Consider the following 7276-nt stretch of genomic DNA (forward strand, 5'->3'; position numbering starts at 1 on the left):
GATTTTAAGCTACACACCCTTTTAATTCACTCCCTTTCGTCCCATACATTTCTTCCAATTCAAATGGGTCTCGCACAATTTGTGCAAATACAAGAAAGATTATTTGGTGCTAGTCAGAATGAAAGATTTTGATGTTAACTGGAAAATGGAAAACAAAATAACTATTAGTATATCATAGTTTCCATGAGTTACATATATATCAAATATTTACAACAAGCACATTTTCATTTGCATTTCGAGTCTCTTCAATAGACACGGTACTTCTATGAAAGTCCTGTATGGATAGATACATGGACCTTTCATCCCATCACTCAATGCATATTGCACAAAGAGTGTCAGAAACTCACAAGGAAGGCATTTGGTGAAAGATGATGTTATAACAATTGTTCACAAATCTAGCTAGCAAGATAATAGCATAATGACACAAATCTGTCAATCTAGCCAAAAGGCTTCACCAAACATCTTAAAAGCACACAAAACTTCAATCAAACTATGCATAAAACTATCTTTATAAATCTGCCAATTTTGCCAAAAGGCTTCACAAAACATCCAAAAGCCAAACATACATCAAAATAACCAAAACATACATCAAAAAGAATAAATGTTAAGTAGTTGGAATAAATAGTTTAAAGGCAAGTCTAAATGCCACCAGAACTGCTAGAACTTGGGTTTACAAAAATTACATCAAATGAACTTGAACTCTTATGGCCTCCAAGTCTTAGCTATGGATCTGATTTCCAACTTTTTACGCTACTGCATTACTTCAAGCTAGTTTCCAGTGATAGCATCTTTATTTTTCCACCTCAGTCCAGGTGGCTTGAATCCAAGATCAATAGTTGTTAGTGATGCATCCTTTAATGTTGCCCCACTTGAGATAACTCTTTCACTTGGTCTCCCAGGCCGCAAAATTCATAAATGTTATACACTTTACATTATACATATCTAAGGAAATTAGCTAATAGATATACATACATTGATCACTTGTCTTTCGAATTGTGTGTCTGTGCAAACACCAAATCCCACATCTCTTGTTCTTTTTTTCCAATTGAAGAAGATGTTGCCCTTGTAGTTGAAGAACCAACTTCTGCCCTTGAACTTGATGAACCAGTTGCTGTCTGTTTTCTACTTCCTCTAACTCTTGAAGTTTCTGGACATAAAGAAGAGGAATGTTGAGTGCTTGGATGACTTGTTGGCCTTGATCTTGATGGTTGTTAAGTGAGACAAAATTACAGTAAATATTCCCTTCACAGATAAAAAACCCTAACCTTTACAAAGATTTACCGTAAACACTATTTCAAAAGGAAAAAGTAAAGCTTCAACAAAGTATACATACCTTGGCTAAATTGAGGGAGAAGAATGGATAAATCTTCAAATCCTTAAAGCTTCAACAACGACCTTGAACGATTTCGAGCCAAATCGAAGAGATTAAACACTGATTTTTGGGTTTCAATCGGATCAATTTGGGGCTTAAGGTTTTCTGTCCTTGGGACTTTTTACACAATGAACCGGCTAAAACATTTCAGCCCTTTTAATTAAACCTTCTTCATTTTTTTTTATGTCTAATCTACATGTAAATTAGTTGGCAGCCTCTGATTGGGCATTAATCCACTTAGGAGCGATTACACATCACGCATGTGACCTGCTATAATTTTGTGTATTCATTTTTTACTTTTGCCAAGTTTAAGTGCCTACTTGTGCACTAGCAAAGTTTAAGGTCATACTTGCCAGCTCGAGCCATGTTAAAGGGCTTGTTTATGTATTTTCCCCCCAAAAAAAAACATGGCAATTGAGAGTTACCGATAAGGGTTTGCGTGTAACAGCAAGGTTAAGATATTATACCACCATAAGAAACAACCGTCAATGGCGACGTTTACTTCTGGAACTTCCGGGGTATCGTCTTCAAATTTCTTTTTCTGAAGAAGGGGGAGAAAAGGAAATCTTTTCTATTGTATGGGAGTCCTACATATGCGGTAGACTTCACAGGTAGCTCTAATTTCAAATGTCATACACGTGTTTGCTTAAGGAGAAGTTCAACACAAACATGTTCATGAGAAAAAGGCAAAGTAATTTAACTACCAATCAAACAAGTCCAAGAATACAATACAATTTCTGTTACTTTTTGTACAATCATTCACTGCAGCGTCCGTACACGCCTTGTTCGCTTCTAAATAATAGAAATTTGACAAACACCAAAAGTATTTTTAAGCCAAAAGAATACCCAATTTTTTGCTTTTCAGCTAGCTTAAAAGTGTTTTATGTTTAATCAACTATTTTACTTTACTATCCCTTACTATTTTTTATATAATCCCAAAATACCCTTCATTTTGAAAGTCAGCTAAAAACCAATTCAAAAGTCGATCACTCCAATCAAATATCAGGATGAACCAGAGGCAACTCCAGAGCCATTGGAGTACGATCAATGCTTAACGCAGCTACAAATCCTCTTTTTCGATCAATCGGCTGCCCATCTTGTACTTACCTTGTAAAATTGCTCAACTCATGTCTTTCTTATCAAGAACATTGATCTATTACGCTTTTCCTCCTTCCACACAACTTCAAAGACTTTATAGAATGATATTTTGCATTAAAAGAAGATAAAAATCCTACATTTTCACATTTCATTTGTGGTCTCATGAATCGTCTCAACTTGGATAACATGGGTCCATCATTGAGTTTTTTTTTTTTTTAAAGAATGTTTATTGCGTAGGAGTAGGAGAAGGGGAAATGGGAAGGTGTCAGGACCCAATTTAGCTAAGTCTCGCGGGCACCTCCCTTTCTCACCTCGGTAGGTGAACCCTTATCCCAACAATCTCAGACACATGAAATAATAAATAAGTAAGCGGAAGAGATAGAAATACATAAGTCTGACATAATAATAGATAGAATTTACGGAATACATCAAAACCACCCCAGAAATCTGTCTCGTCATACAAGAGCAACTAAGTAGAATCTACAAGTCTGGAAATATCAATAATACATCAATAGTCTGAATGTCTCGGAATATCAAGTAAGACATAAAATAAAGGAAGAATCTCCAAGGCGGCGGAAGTCCCCGTGCTCACCCTATAAGACTCTAAGCAACAAATCTCGCACCACTATAAGCCACGAGAAGCAGACGTCGATCCTACCTGGAACTCTGCATTCATAAAAGAATGCAGCAAGTGCAGGTCAGTACAAACAACAAGTACGGGTAGGTATCATAGGCCGACTAAGTTTAGCTAACACATATCAAGTCAATAAAGTAAGATAAATAGGTAAATCAACAAGGTATAAGTCAAACACGCGCCAGAATACAAGTACACGTCATCACCTATGTTTAGCATCTAAACCCAATTGTGCCAAGTCTCAATATACTCAATCAACATCCGTATATCACAAGTACATCACAAGAATATCACAATAGAAGCCATAGTACAATGCAATGCAATAATATATGAAATATGTATACAATGCACATGCTGTGTACACATGTACTCCGACGATGAAATATCACATCTCGGTAGCACAATCCATGGGGGACCCGCGAAGTCCATGTACCTCACGATTCCGGAAACAACCTCGACAACTGCTACGATGGTAACTCAGACCGTCACAGCGGTCCCTTAACAAATCACATTGCTGCTACAGCGGCCCTTCTGCCGCAACAGCGGCACCGCTATAGCGGTTCTGGTCACCAGACACCAGGTCACATACTCAAATTTCATAACTTGCACCGAAATTCGATTATCGCTCGATAAGACCTGCTTACATGACATATACGCTACCCCCCCCTAAAATGCGCTACGAACGTGCTCGTGCTCTCAGAATCTCCATCGGGGGCCTCATTGACCTAGTCAACCCCTGAAACCTCCAAACTAATAATCCATACCAAGTCCCAAACAGCACCCGAGTGCATTGGGAACCGAACCGAATATACGCACAAGTTCTAATAGGCCATCCGAACCTCTCATAATCGACAGATTCCTGAAAAAATTCCGTTTACCCAAAGGTCAACTTTAAGTCAACCATTTTTTGCTTTTAAGCCAAATTTCTCCAAAACTTACCCGAATCAACTCTGATGACCTCGGGAAGCTTGCTAACGGTCCCAGCGGGTCAAATATGAGCTAATAAAGCTCAGAAAGGGATCAAAAGGGTCAGGGACACAATAACTAAACGGGTCATTATATCAGATATCAATTAAACAATCGCTCGTCCTCGAGCGACAAGGAAGAGAATGGGGAAAGATACTTGAGCCCGCAACAACTAGGGATATCTCAACACATAACGGGCTTCTCCTACTAGGAAACATTCTCATCGAACAAAATTAAATCCCAACAAATGATATAGGTACCATCAGAATGGCACTTCTTCAACATAGACACAGGGAAGACCGGATGAACACCTGACAGGCCTGGTGAAAAACTAACTCATAGAACAAAGGATCAAACAACGGATAGTCTCAAACAGGCCACTACACCTCGGGCTCACTTACCCTCCTTCCCAAATCGCATGACGCCCTTGTTGGGTATAACATTCAGAAAAAACTTGATCGCTCACTTTACCAGTCACAACCCTCTAAACTTAGCTCAAGCTGCATTTCTCATATCTCCGTGTTCGAATTTCTCTCACAACTGATCCTCGAATAAATGAATTGATTTTGCTCGAATTCTCTGATTTGATAAAACCGCAACTCTAAATGCGATCAATAGCCCCACAAACACTTTCCCAAACCAATGCAATCCTTCGAAACATGGCCACAAACCATAGTTGATTCTGAACCAGAAAGATGTGCTGATTCTGCTTACCTTTTTTCGCCCTTACTAAAGCCATTTTTCGTATCGCAATTCCTTAGAAACATATGAACACACATACCAAAACTCTAAAATCATAACTTACTCTCGCCAGAAAGAATCCTTGATTCATCTGAGATCCCTATGCAATTCCATCAAAACTGATCTTATTGACAGCCTACTTGGCTAGTTCTAAGTCTTCTTAAACCTTCATATCACAATACCGGAGCCATACTACTGAATATCTTATCGAGTAGAGTCCATCGGAACCCAACTGATCACTATAAAGACCTCTCGCACAACAGTTCCTCTTTAAATCTTTACTAAGCTCATTGTATACCATTATCCTGTCTAAGTAACTGGTCTTAGAAAGTATCATCAAATTCATTAGAAAACCCTGACAAAGCTCGGTTAATCTGTAAATCTGTCATACCTCGAATCTGAGCAGAAACACTTCGAATCCTTAGATATCTTCCTGGAAGTATAATCATAGACCTTTAAGCTTAACTCAAACAATGTTGATCCTGAATGAATGCATAACTCTCAAATATCACCAATACTCATTAGAACTGACTCCGAATTTCGAAACCAATCACAAGTCATTCGACGCATAACAATTTATGTCTGTCACGCTCTACTCCACAAGTTGAGTCATATCCAAGTTATGAACTTAGTACCGAAGAGTTATACCTTACGATTTCAATCTTTATGTTTCTCAACCTTTACCCGATATGCAAATCCGATACAACCCCGAACTTTTCGACGCAAAACCTGAAGCCTCATGTAGTAATTATATAACCATCGAACCTCTCATAGTATCACCTCGATATGCTCGTAAATTCTATTCAATCTTACACTGCCGCTCGAAATCTCACGCAATTACCCCCAAGTCTTTAATAACCAAAAATGCTTACCCAAACTGTCCAGTCAATATTACTTGCAACATAAATTATTACCACGCATAGGGTCTCAGCTCGAAAATATAATTCTAGTCCTTACATGATAGGAACTCCACAATTATTTCTTTTAAAGCCTGCTAACTCATCCACTGTAAAATGTTACGAACTTTCTAACGGTGTACCACCAAGCCATTTCTTATAAATCTCAACATGTCGGTTCACTGAAATATGCTTATTACTAGTTGTCGATCACGAATCTCACGAAAGTTTCCTCATATCACTTACTCCATTTATGTAGACTTCCTTCCTTAAGCTCACGCAACAATCACACCTCATCTGAATATGCAAGACAACGATGCCACAATCTAAATAGACTCAAGTAATCCCAAGATGTACCTCATTCTTGCCGACTCTCGATCAACCATACCTTTTCTTGGCTCTTCAATTCCTCAATTTCTATCGTTTCACTTATACCGCCATCGTTTGACCATTGCTCGAACCCATTCAGTAGTCTATCACATAACCATAAGTCTCGTACATTAACTGAATCACACCTAGAGATGACAGTAGGCCACAAACTCTATCCATTATAGTTTTCTTAACGCTTACCACTCTAAACCGAACACTCTCTATGTTACACCTCGGAAAATTTCATGTCATTGCCTAGTAAATAGACCAACGTAGTGCGAGAAGTATACGATGTCCCTATAAGTAAGAAAGGTTATTTAACGATTCTAATTAAGATTCCAAAGACGTTGGAAGTAAGAAGAGGAAGTTCCTTAAGAAGGGTAAGGCATATGATGTGTTTTGGAAAAGTTCCGTAAAGTACCGAGCTAGTATTGACTTAATGATGTCTTAAGGAAGAGTTATAACGATCCTCAGATTGGTAATGAAGTGTTAAACAAGTGTCAAGAAGGTTCAATAAGGATTGGAGATCAAACGAACGACGGAAACGATTTCAGGGAAATGGGGTTATACGACCGACTTATACGGTCCGTATAAGGGGTCCGTATAACACCCAACAGAGATGATGTTTGCATGATGATGAACCACGGCCACTTATACGGACCGTACAATGTTATACGGACCGTATAAGTGTCCGTGGAAATCCCGATGGGCTGAACAAGTTGCAAGTATAAATACATGTTCCCACTTCACAAATTTCATTTCCCACACTTCTTCATCTCTCTCAAGACCTCTAGAAGGTTCTACATACTTCATCTTCAAGAAATACAAGGAAATAAAAGGTTCATATCATAAATTCAAGTGAATTAAATGCAAGGAAGCTTTTGGGGTTGCTAGAGTCAAGGAATCTCTTGGAAGTGAAGCTAGGGTTTTTCTTCAAGTGGAGTATTGCTATCCAAAACCCATTCCTACTCAATCAAAGGTAAGTTTCATGATCATTCCATGTTGTTTAAGGTATTGAGACGTTGAAAGACTTGGATTATGGAAGAAAATAGAAAATAGATTACAAACATGAAAATAGTGACATTGTTGAGTAGTAGCTTAATATGAATCATGATTTTTGATATGTTGCGATTGTAGTTATGTTATGAATGATGTTAAGAACACGAGAGAAACATTATATGAGGAAGAATGAAATATTGT

General features: G+C 38.2%; 1 long non-coding RNA gene across 1 annotated transcript; it reads right to left on the reverse strand.

The window, feature by feature from the left end:
• Nucleotides 1–480: 480 nt before the first annotated feature.
• LOC132609285 (uncharacterized) lies at nt 481–1918 on the reverse strand. Its single transcript, XR_009570780.1, has 2 exons — nt 1334–1918; nt 481–1242 (listed from the first exon to the last, which is right to left on the reverse strand). It is a non-coding gene; the product is annotated as an uncharacterized LOC132609285 (long non-coding RNA).
• Between the last annotated feature and the right edge of the window lie 5358 nt (nt 1919–7276).

Source organism: Lycium barbarum, chromosome 9 (assembly GCF_019175385.1).
Source record: "Lycium barbarum isolate Lr01 chromosome 9, ASM1917538v2, whole genome shotgun sequence".
Taxonomy (NCBI): Eukaryota; Viridiplantae; Streptophyta; class Magnoliopsida; order Solanales; family Solanaceae; genus Lycium; species Lycium barbarum.